Below are 13,052 nucleotides of genomic sequence, written 5' to 3'. Positions count from 1 at the left end.
GCCCATGAAGACTCCCTGTCAATAATAATAATAATAATTTATGGAGGCTTCTTTGGTTGGGAAGGTTGCTCTGGGGGAAGGTTGCATCGCCTCCTTTTTCAGATGGTGTTTGTTAAAGTCAGTGCTCTGCTAGTTTGGGGCACTTCTGAGCATTGTCAGCCCCCCCCCCCCGTGAAACTGGTATTTTGTGGTGCCCATGGCTGTTTTTCAGGTTTCTTCCCTGGATCCTGAAACACGAGAGACCCATATATGTTACGGAGCTGGAAACGGCAATAAAAGCAGACATCTCCTTCAGTCAATAGGCCTCGCCAGCAAGCGTTCTTCGCTGACATCCAAAGATCATACACGTTTCAAGTCACATTTCATTGTGGTTTCATAATTATCTGAATTGGCTCTTGGTTTCTAAGGGCACAGCTCAGTCCTGCCTTTCCTTTGGGCTTGTGGAAAGTGTTCCGCCTTTTAAAAGAAGCATTTTAAACCACTAGATATGCATTTATTCACATCTAAAAGAATATTTCACCTTCAATATTTCACCTTGGGATTGGGTTGGAAGGTGATATATTGCTAATATCAGAGGTGTTAGCCAAGGAGTATCCTCTCCCCATACATACTAGGGGGATGTAGAATCAGGTTTTTCCCTCCAGAGTTTGCTGCAGGATGGAAAAATGTACATGTGTTTTCAAGACACGGGAGACTGTTTTCCAACTTTAAAAAAACCAAAAACAAACAAACCCTCCACCTGAGACTTTGCCATGCACTTATTGGCTACCCCATTGCAACCAAGGATGTTAAAGGGTTGTCCTGGTTTGTCCTACAGAATGGCTGGGACCACGGGGAGATTCCTAAGTGACGATGAAGAAGCACTTTGCTGTGTCTGCGATTTGTATCCGCGTATGGCTGCAACAGCCTGTGGACATTAGACATTTAAAAGACCTGCCAATATGGAAGCCAGATTTTCCTTTTCTTGTATGTGACGCACTAAGGTTTATCCTTGTGTGCAGAATCGAAAGTGGTGTTTTTGAGGAGGAAACAGACATGCCCGAGTTGAATTCGCAGAATCATGCCCAACATCAAAATAACCAGGTGAGCCAAAAGGAGAAGCCGATTCGTCTAGACAATCATCTTCAGGAATCTGAGCACTCTGTAAATCCATTGGAAGAGGATTTTCTCAGCTCCTTCAGGAATCTCACTCGGGAAGAGCAACAGTCATCAAGAGGCTTGATCTTATGAGCCAGACATTGAAAGAGATTAAAGAATCGGAGGTAGAGACTGACAATAGACCCAATGGCCACAACAGAATGATAACTATAGAACCAACGGAGTACTGGACAAAGATGAGATACTTAGATGAGGAGGAGTCAGGAACTACGCCCAAGGAATCCCTTCTGGTGAGCAATTTGCAAAGAAAAGGCCCAGTGAACACAAACGTGAGTACTTTATGTACGACGACTGAAATAATCAAACATCTGGATCATTCCACTAGCATTAGCAATACCCTGTTGCCTCAAAAACTGGTAAACTCCGTGAGTACATTGGCCAGCAATTGACTAAGAGTAAATCACTGTAAAACAATTAAACTTCTCTCATGAAATGTAACAGGGTGGCCAAACAAGATCCAAGACAGTGATTTCTGTTCCTATCTACAAACACATGATATCAAGTGGTGTTTTGGATTTTGGATTACAACAGGAAAGCAAGAAGAAGAAAATTAAAATATTTCACACAGACCTAACCCGCCTGCTAAATTAATGGATGGATTATATGAATACGAGGGAAAGTGGAATGGACCAGTGGCTGCTAAAATAAACAAAGGATTAACATCAGAAATGCTTTATTTGGACCATTTATTAATTAAGAAATGCAGTAATTATATTAGATCATTACTCCCCAATCTTTAGAGCATGGGAAGTCACCCAAAAGATATATAATTTGGCATTGTATAATTGGCTTTTTTATGATTGTATGATAATTTGGAATGTTTTATTGTGGCTTTTGTTGGATTGTTTAAATGGAAATTTAATAAAAACACAAATAAAATAAAAGACCTGCTAAAATATACTTCAGTTCCATTTGCTCCGGTTTTGAGGTCTCTGAGGAAACCCTGCCCTCCTGATTATTTAAGGCATGGATTCTGCTCTGTGGCACTTTTAGTTTCAACCGCATCATTTATAACAAAAACAGAGCAAGATACTTTCTTTTTCCTTTTTCTTTTTTTTTAAAAAAAAATCCAAACGCAAAACTTCAATTTCCAAAAACATGCTGAGAATCAGTGCCAAAGATTTCAGGCCGGCAAATCAGCAATTAACCAGATAGATTTGACTCAGTGTCTCGGGCTCCGTTCATTTGCATACAGTCTTCAGGGGATTCCTGTCATTGGTAGCTCCCAGACCCTCAGATTCAGGAGCATCAGCCTAATAAAGTGGAACCGATATTTTTCCTTGGAAAAAAAAATAACGGAGAGGGAGGAAATTGAGAAGTGTGACCGCAACTACGTAACAGAAATATGATTGAGGGATTTGGTGTGGAAGAAAAAAGTTGGTATGAAGATGGAGAATGGGGGCGGGGGCGGGGAGAGCGTTTTGTTTCTGTTTTATGAAATAACACCGTTTTCTCGTTTTAAATTTGCTTTCGCTAGGAACAGCTGCTTCCAGGTCAGATATCAATGGCATTTGGAAACCAGCCCTAATGAAGTGAGCATGCAGCTACTATTAACATTAATTTTATTTTCATGCTCTTGGAGCCCAGCGTATAAAGAATAGTTTAAGCAGGCACGGCGGGGTCTGTTAAAAAGATGGTTTCAAGCACCAGCCATAGCAGGTTTTTTAAAAAAAAATATATTTTGAATAGCATTTATTATTTTATTTCATCTATGCATATACTGCTTAATACCAATATAGTCTCCAAGCAGTTTGCAAAAATAAGAGAAGCAATAGGTTGAATTCTGGTGCTGGAGGAGACTCTTGAGAGTCCCAAGAAAATCAAACCTGTCCATTCTGAAGGAAATCAGCCCTGAGTGCTCACTGGAAGGACAGATCCTGAAGCTGAGGCTCCAATACTTTGGCCACCTCATGAGAAGAGAAGACTCCCTTGAAAAGACCCTGATGTTGGGAAAGATGGAGGGCACAAGGAGAAGGGGACGACAGAGGACGAGATGGCTGGACAGTGTTCTTGAAGCTACCAGCATGAGTCTGACCAAACTGCGGGAGGCAGTGGAAGACAGAAGTGCCTGGCGTGCTCTGGTCCATGGGGTCACGAAGAGTCAGACACGGCTAAACAACTAAACAACAACAACATTCAGAGTGAGGCATTACTGCTAGATGCAAGATGGGCACATTTTGAAGACGTCTTAAGAGTCAGGGGATCCCTTCTTGCCAAGGCGCATCCTGAGCCACAAAATGCACCTCTGTCCCTACTAAAACTTTCGCATCTCAGAATTTAAATTCAGTGTGCATCCATGAAAATAAACAAGGCATCCCAGTCAGAGACAATAGAGCCTTTTGCACCACAACCGAAAGTTTGCGCAAAAGTAGGCTCATTGAGTTCAATGGCGTTCGCTCCCAAATAAATGTGCATAGGATCACAGCAGTTTTTAGACAACAGGCTGGCAGCAACCCAGCATTTGCAAAATGTCATATTTTGCATGGCTTTGTAAGACTTGCTGCTGATTGAAGAATTAGACATTTTATAAAGGATCCATTTGTCTAGACAATTAAATTACCAGAAAATGGTCACTCTTCCTTCATTTTGTCCGGCTATTGCATTCAGGTTACCTGCCAGATTAAATTTCAGTGTATTTTAAAACTTTCTTTTTCTTTTTTCTTTTTTCAAACAGTGGCTTTTAGGTAACAAGCAAAACAAATAGCAAAGGCAGCTCTTTTCCTATAATATTCTTGAGTCACTGCCTGAGCCAAGAACTGAAGGTAGGGCAAAGTAACAAAGTGCGCAGTGCCATCTTGTGGTTTCTAACAAGAATTCTCATTTGCTAACTAAAAGAAGAGAGATGGATGGATTGGTTTTTGCTCATGCATTCTTACTAATTCAAAATGTTGTTTCGGGTAAACCCTGGACTGGCAGACTCCGGATATAAATAAGGCCATTTCACAGCAGATTTATCTCAGAAAATACAACCAGCAGGTTATTCAGCAGGCTGCAAGAATGCCATCATTTGTGCATCTCCATGTAGAAGGTCTGAACATGAATGTTCAACGTCTCATGTACAAGGTGCAAGTGTACAAGGTCTCAGCTCAGCTCTAGTTTGGAAGGTACTTTTTAGGACAGTCTTGGGCTCACAAGAGTTACAAGCCCACAAAACAACAAGCAGCCATGCTGCTTCTCTTTATCTGCACACAGTGGTGTAGCATGGGTTGCCAGTGCCCGGGGCTACTCAGGGAGAGAGGTGTTGAAATTTTGCACCCCTAACAATTCTGCACCCAGGGCAACCACCCCTCTGTCCCCCATGCTATGCCACTGGCTGCACACTTCAGAGGCTGAGGGAAACTTTGGTTGGGTTTGGGGGGGTAGATGGTTGGCTCAGTGTATGCCATTCAGAGGGACGTGTGTGGCGCTGTGGGTTAAACCACAGAGCCTAGGACTTGCCGATCAGAAGGTCGGCAGTTCGAATCCCCGCGACGTGGTGAGCTCCCGTTGCTCGGTCCCTGCTCCTGCCAACCTAGCAGTTTGAAAGCACGTCAAAGTGCAAGTAGATAAATAGGTACCGCTCTGGCGGGAAGGCAAATGGCGTTTCCATGCACTGCTCTGGTTTGCCAGAAGCGTTTTAGTCATGCTGGCCACATGACCCGGAAGCTGTACGCCAGTTCCTTCGGCCAATAAAGCGAGATGAGCGCCGCAACCCCAGAATTGGTCACAACTGGACGTAATGGTCAGGGGTCCCTTTACCTTTACCTTTACCTATGCCATTCAGAGTGGATGAGGCAACCTAGTCAGATGGGGGGGAGGGGGAGGAGGAGGAGGAGGAGGAGGAGGAGGAGAATAAATGATGTTAGATATACAAAGGACACATGGCACCTAGCAAACCTCTTGCTTTGGTGGAAAATGTGCACTGATGACCAACACAATCTAGTGAATGCAGTATTAGTTTATGCACTTGCAAGGAAAATGTGTGGATTCTTGCTTTGCTGTGGAGCTCAAAGAGAAGATTTGAACAATTCACGATTCATTCCTTCCTTCCTTTCCAATTCACAATTTCTCAGTCTCAGTATGAACATGGAAATGGACCGTCGTTTATAAGCTAGGCCTGCATCCCCTGGTACTGAGACAGGTTGATCTCTTTTGTTTCACTGCTTTTTCTGGTCAAAAGGTGTCAGAGGTTTTTGAAGCACAGAACCCTGCAAAACCTATTTAACCAAGACTGAAAGTTGAATGCGTGAGTGTCTACAGCATGGGGGGGGGGGGATGGAAGGCATTTTTTCCACATCAACCTTGGCACGTAAATGAAGGGAATATGTGTCTCATTGCTACAGCAGCTGAAGCTGCTGAGCTTGACTAGAGGAGCTGCCATTTCTCTCGGGTAATGCCTCAAATGCACTTTCTCACTCCCGTCATGACTCTGTGTCATTCATTATGTTGGGCTCCCAGAGCTGGCAGTCTCCAGAAGGCAGACGTGATTTAGAGCCATCGCTTCCTTGCACAGTCTGTGCCAGAAGAAAAATGTTAACACTTGTAATGCCACACGACTGAATCCTTTAAGGAGGGAAATGGCAGCGTCGGAAGAGGAAGCAGGTCAATATCTGATAGTTTAAAATAAATACACATGAGCTAACGGCAATCAAGGCAAAAAAAGAAATAAATCGGCTTCTATAGGGTTCTCTCGTCCCCGAGAAACCTTGAACTTGATGCTTTCTTTCCATTCAAGCAACTCTTCAGATTAGTATAACCACTTCTGATTTATGAACCAAGTCCACATCCCTCCCAAAGGATGTGTGCAAGTGTGCAAATAGCCTCTCTTAAGTATGCTAAGCGAGACTCCCTCGTCAGCATTTTAGTGTAAAATCCTTCTAAAAATGCACATTTTTATATGCATTTTGCCTTGTGGGAACAATTTTGCAAAGCAATTTCCCCCTAACACAATGCATTTCTGCATGTTATCTTCACTAATATATATGCATGTTTATGCCCACTTTAGTATATGTGTTTCAGTAACATGCGTTGTAAAATCTGGAGAAGTGGGAGTTTCAGAGGATGGCTGTGTTTCTGTCTGCATATTGTTTCAGAAAACAATAGGCAGTTAGTAGGTTTGCCTATAAATCCAAACTGAATTGAATATCTCCCACATCCTTACTCAGAAGGAAGTAGCATCCAGGTAAGGATGAAGGGAGAATTTGGTTTGGTTTCCATTTTAATGAAAACTTGCCCACTTCACAATCCTCTAATCAGGAAAGAAAGCAAAACACACCTTTCTAAGTTACATTTCTTTGAATTTTGCACTGCTTTTTCTTCTACCCCTGCCTCGCCCAGAGTACAAAATATGGACATTAGGGGAAAGTACACGTAAACAGGTTGTATTCGTGGAAAACAACACACAAAATGCAGTATGTCTTGTGAAATGGGCTTCAGGTGTGCCTATCTGTCAAGGGGGGGTTTAGCTGAGATTCCTGTATTGCAGGATGGGGCTAGATGACCCGGGGGGGGGGTGTCTCTTCCAACTCTATTATTTTACAATACAGTGGTACCTCAGGTTACATACGCTTCAGGTTACAGACTCCGCTAGCCCAGAAATAGTACCTCGGGTTAAGAATTTTGCTTCAGGATGAGAACAGAAATCATGCTCTGGTGGCGCGGCAGCAGCAGGAGGCCCCATTAGCTAAAGTGGTGCTTCAGGTTAAGAACAGTTTCAGGTTAAGAACGGACCTCCGGAACGAATTAAGTACTTAACCTGAGGTACCACTGTATTAGCCAAAATTGCATATGAAAGCACACCATAAATTGTCTCTATATACCAGGTCTGGAAACAGAGTGCTGGAAGGGTTACACACGTGAAATGGATATTTACATGTTTGGGAAACGACAAAGGTCTGATTGCAAGGAAACAAAGAAAGGCCAGGTATGAAAATGGATTAAAATTACTAGAAGGATGAGAAGGTGATTAAAGAAGAAGAATGAAGGCGAAACATCAGGAAGCAATGGACATATGTTTGTAACAGGAGCGGGAAAACTAATCATTTTTTTTTTTTTAATGCATTAAATTTAAATAATTTAGATTGATTTGTTAAAATTTGGAACACACACACAGAAAGAGAGAGAGAAAGCACATATATTAGGGAAGTGAAAATGTGCGGAAATTTTCATGTGGGCATTTTTTTTTAAATGAAAACTGATGTAGAAGTAGAGTGAACTGAACATAAGATTGGGAAAGCAAGAAGTGAGGGGAACCAAAATTCACAGATTTTCCCAGCCCTGACACCAGAGAAGCACCCATCGGATTGCAGCTTTAGTGAGGCACATGGCAAGCAAGTTCAACTTAGGCTGCAGTCTTATACATGCAAACCATTAGGTAAGGTCCACTGAACGAAAAGGGGCTTCCTTTTGAGTAGATATGCCTAGGGCAGTTCTTTCGGAGACTCTGCTAGAAGACCAGCTATGGGTGTAAAGCGCTGTTCGCCAACCTGGTGCTCTCCAGATGTTCTGAATGTCTGTTCCCATCAACCTTAATGTTACCCACACTAACTGGAGCTCATGGGACATGTAGCGCACCTGGTTGGGTTAATCTGGTGCAAGAAATCCCCTCACTGGCCATGGCTAGTTTTCTTGTAGTTCTTCTTTTCTTTACCCGGCGCAGAGGCTGAATCTCCACCTCACATCTCTTAGGCTATTAACTCAAGACTTAAGGCGTACAGTGGCACTTTGGTTCTCAAACTTAATCCGTTCTGGAAGTCCGTTCGAAAACCAAAGCCTTCCCAAACCAAGGCACGCTTTCCCATAGAAAGGAATGCAAAATGGATTAATCCATTCCAGACTTTTAAAAACAACAATTTAACATGAATTTTACTATCTAAAGAGACCATTGATCCATAAAACGAAAGCAATAAACAATGTACTGAAGTCACACAATCAATCCAACAAGCCATCCATCACTAGCTAAACAGCCACAAAAACAAAACAAAAACGCCTCAAAAACAGTACACAAAATAAATAGCAAAAACAGACAGACCTCAGCGTAGAAGGGTGACACTCAAATCAGAAGTGCAACACTCAAAACTGGAACAGTTACTTCCGGGTTTGCAGTGTTTGGGTTCCAAGTTGTTTGAGTACCAAGGTGTTTGAGAACCAAGGGACCACTGTACTTGAATCCAGACCAGCAGACACTGGGGAGAAAAGAAAGGAAAAGTGCCCCGAGGCCTTTGGCTGTCCTCGGCTGGAGACAGGGCACTGGGCTCAAGAGACCTTTGGTCTGATCTAGCCAGGCTGCTCTTGTGCTCAAAGGGACGTCCTCCTGATGCTTGCCATTTGTAACCTGCTGGTAGCAAAAGCTTCCCATTCACGAAGCAGCTTCAGGCTTTGAAAAATAAAATATCTCGGCAGCGTGGAAGTAACAAGATTATTACAAAGGGTAGGAGGACACCTTGCTATAAATAATTTTTATTTCCAGATGAATTCTGGAGCACCGTGGCACTGAACAAACCCATCATTACTTTTAGTGCCTGTGCTCAAACATTCGCTGTTTACGACATGTCGGTTTGCCGTTTGGAAACTCCTGCAACGTGAGTTGGAGAAGAGCAGGTGTCATCGTGCGCAGGGGCAATGGCACTATGTGGCATTTGCCCTCCTAGGTGGGTCATAAGGAAAGGGTTAAATGAGTGTGAAGTGATTGGCCAGTGGGAACCCAAGGGGAGGAGTTAGAGTTGTTGGAAAGTCAGTTGGGAGTTGGAGAAGGAAGAGGGAGGATAAGTCTGTGGGTTGGTCGAGTTTTGATGTGAGAGAGCGAGAGAACCTGATAGGAGGAGTCAGATAGACAGTTGGGATAATCAGTTAGCAGTTATTAAGAAGGTACAGTGGTGCCTCGCAAGACGAAAAGAATCCGTTCTGTGAGTCTCTTCGTCTAGCGGTTTTTTCGTCTTGCGAAGCAAGCCCATTGACGGATTAGCGGATTAGCGCTATTAGCGGCTTTTAGTGGCTTTTAGCGGATTAGCGGATTAGCGGATAAGCGGCTTAGCGGCTTAGAAAAAGGGGGGGGGGAGGAAAAAAACCCCGCAGGAACTCGCAAGACATTTTCGTCTTGCGAAGCAAGCCCATAGGAGATTCGTTTTGCGAAGCACCTCCAAAACGGAAAACTCTTGTCTAGCGAGTTTTCCGTCTTGCGAGGCATTCGTCTTGCGGGGCACCACTGTATAGGCCGGTATAGAAACTAAGGATAAGAAACTGACAAAGCGTGTTCTCCCTAAAATGAGAGCACGGGTTGCGGTGTGGGCCGCCAGCCCAGCCCTCTGTTGCCAGGCAGGTTAATGGCTATTGCCTGGACAACAATTGGCTGACCGGGTTGCTGGGGCAAATTGCATGTAGCAAATGGATGGGTGGGACCATAGTCTTTAAATATTGGGGCACTCTGGCTTTTGCTTTCTCTTTAGCAGAGCGCATCGGATCACCCACCCGCCCGCCCTGTGTTCCGGTTGACCTTGCTTTGCCTGTAATGGAGTCGTCTGCCTTGGGGCAGGGGCCTAGTAGGAATTTTGCCATTTGGCTGATTGGCTGGTGCCACTTGGTTTTTGCCTACTACTTAGCAATTCGTCACAACTTGTAAGGTTGTGGTTAGGCATTGGTTATAAAAAGCTGGTGGTGGAGGGGTCAGGATAGGCTATGCCTGCCCCTCGAATGGTGCTGGAAGGGAATTCCGTTAAAGGAATCCTGGGGCTTGCCACGATTTCGTCCAATCCCTGAAATGGGACCAGGGCCGGCAAGCCTTGGGGAGCTGGTTGGGTGAGCGGTGAGGGACTGTCGCTCAGCTCAAATGATCCCCAACATTGTTTTCCCTTCACTGGCTTCCGATGGAGTTCGGAAAGTCAGTTCTGTCCCAGGCAGGGGGACAGATAGTCATAACCAATGTCTAAGCAACCACTCACAGATTTTGTATTTTAATAAAGTTGTGGCCAAAATAGTGCCCAAAAACCTTAAACTTAAATTACGTGTGATGTGTGAATTTTGAGGGGTGGCTTGGGGACCTACACACACAAGAAAAATTAACTGAAACCATAAACTTGTTCATGCTTATAACATAAACTTGATTATTTGTTTTAATGTTAATAACTGTCTGGACTCAGTGTGTACCCGAGAGTAACGGGTTGGTGGCAGCGGGAAAGTGATCATAGTGGTGGCATAGGGATCAATAGACCGTCAAACGTCCGGGGACCCTGTGTGATCGCCACATACTGGCAGATGGGAATGTCCATTTCAAACCTAGGGGCAAACCAGATGTGACATTGCAGCATAGCTGCCAACCTTCTTAACTGTGGATCTGGGGCATAAAAGGGTTGGAAGTAATAGGAAGAAGGAGCACCTCTCCTCTGCAAGTTTACAGCGCACCAGGCAGCTGTGGGCACAGCTTGCCTGGCCCTCGTCCAGTATACCCATAGTTCTGCCCGGACACTGAGGGGTCCAGCGCCGAGGGCCTTCTGGTGGTTCCCTCCCTGCAAGAAGTAAGGTTACAGGGAACCAGGCAGAGGGCCTTCTTGGTGGTGGCGCCCGCCCTGTGGAACGCCCTCCCAGCAGATGTCAAAGAGATAAACAACTACCTGACATTTAGAAGACATCTGAAGGCAGCCCTGTTTAGGGAAGCTTTTTAATGTGTGACATTTTAATGTACTTTTAATCTTTGCTGGAAGCTGCCAAGATTGGCTGGGGAAACCCAGCCAGATGGGTGGGACACAAATAATAAATTATTATTATTATTATTATTATTATTATTAATAATAATAATAATAATTTATCTCTTTTTCACTCTTTCTTTCTGCCACCCTCCTTTCCACCACATCCTTTCCCCCCTCTCTGACATCCCTTCCCCCATTTCCCCCTTCCTTACCATGCATGAGGGCAATGTGTGGAGCTATTTTTCTAGAAAAAGAGGTGCCAGAACTCACAGTGAACCCTCCTTCTCTTAGAATGGCAATGGTGCCCAACAGAGAGGTGTCAGAACTGATTTCCTGTGAGTTCCGGCTGAAAAAACATCCCTGGCCATATGCAGGTTGCCCTCTTCAAATCTATATTAGTGGGGGGGGGGGGGTTGTTCTCACAGGAATCTTTTGGCACAAGCTTGCACCTGGTGAGGACAATGTGGAGTGTGTTCGGTTTCATGGACAGTAGGAGTACCAAACCCCACAGCTTGCAGACTAGATCTGGCCCACAAAGCCCCTTCCGGTGGCTCTCCAGCCCCTGGCAAAATTGGGCACCTCTTCTCCGTCCAGAAATGCAGCTCCTCTCCCTCAGAAGGCCTTAAGCCTTAAAGGTAAAGGTAAAGGGACCCCTGACCATTAGGTCCAGTCGTGGCCGACTCTGGGGTTGCAGCGCTCATCTCGCTTTATTAGCCGAGGGAGCCGGCATATAGCTTCCGGATCATGTGGCCAGCATGACTAAGCCACTTCTGGAGAACCAGAGCAGCGCACGGAAATGCCGTTTACCTTCTCGCCGGAGCGGTACCTATTTATCTACTTGCACTTTGAGGTGCTTTCGAACTGCTAGGTTGGCAGGAGCAGGGACTGAGCAACGGGAGCTCACCCCGTCACGGGGATTCGAACTGCCAACCTTCTGATCGGCAAGTCCTAGGCTCTGTGGTTTAACCCACAGCGCCACCCGCATCCCTATTTTCAGTCCCCAAAAGCAGCTCCTCTCCCTCAGAAGGCCTTACTGACCAGGAAACAGATCAATCCAGAGAAGTTTGTTCTTGCTAAATTCCAGGTGACATTCATATTCATAGTTAGCTAGGTGAAACCCACATCAGTTGTGACCCACTTATTCCTAAGCTCCCCATTAGGGATGATGGACAATGAGGCTGGGAAAACTCCGTGTTAAATAAGCACAGAGATTCTGTGACTGATGCCAAAAGGGAAATTGTGAACCAGCCCTCGATCGTGGAAAAAAAGAAAGAAAAATGGAAAAGGCTGAAGGACTTTTGAGAAGCCTTGAACGAATCAGGAACATCAATCACTGCCAGCAATGTAGAATAAATGGTATGGCACGGCGATCATAATCAGTGACCTAAAAAGAAGATGTCTGCTAATAATATACCTTAGCCATGAAACAGGCAGCTTGATACAAGGGGATAATTTGAGGAGCCCATGGCAGACAGGATGCCAGTCTAAGCACTTGCAAGGACAGGAGGACGGAAAGCAAAGGAGCCCAAACTGGCTGGTAAGTTTTTGCTGGGATGCCAGGGGGGAAAGTGGCAAGTCGTGTAAAAAGGGTGGGCACTGTTTCTTGCTATGTGATTAAACCTAATTAGAGAGATAAAGTGAAGTTTGGGACCAATATAGCTTCCAGCGGTAGGATGTGAGGCAGCTGCCTTGTTTATTCTGTGTTCAAGCAGAAATATTGCCAGATTTCAGTGAGTCAGACTAAGTGGGGGTTGCGCTGAGACAATACCAAGCCAGCCTCTTGGTAGGAAAGGGAATCGTTTGGAATTTCCCCAGGTATAAAATACAGGGCTTTGACTACTGAGAAGGTGCAGTATGTCCAAATGGTGTGTTGATTTCTTGGAAGAAAATGTGTGGACTGTATGCTACCGTTAAAAAAACAACAACCCCAAACCAGTTGCTAATGCATAAATAAGGGATCAAGGCCCAGGTCACATCTATAGATAGTAAAGGTCACCTATGAACACAAGTTTTTTACTCATATAAATAAACAACAACAATGACAACATGGCTGCCATAGATCCGGATTTTCCTGGGATTTCAAAGGCGGAATTGACGTCTGGGGAGAATTTCCAAATCTTAGACGAGTCAATCGAAAATTTGCGTGTGTTTTTTTAATTTAAAAAGCTCAATAACTTTCGGGTTTTCCTTAAAAATGCTCAAAATTTTGGGGGATTTTCTAAAGAAAAAAAGCTC

This window comes from Podarcis pityusensis (assembly GCF_964106645.2).
Source record: "Podarcis pityusensis genome assembly, chromosome: 17".
Lineage (NCBI taxonomy): Eukaryota > Metazoa > Chordata > Lepidosauria > Squamata > Lacertidae > Podarcis > Podarcis pityusensis.
Note: the sequence above shows the minus strand (reverse complement) of the source record.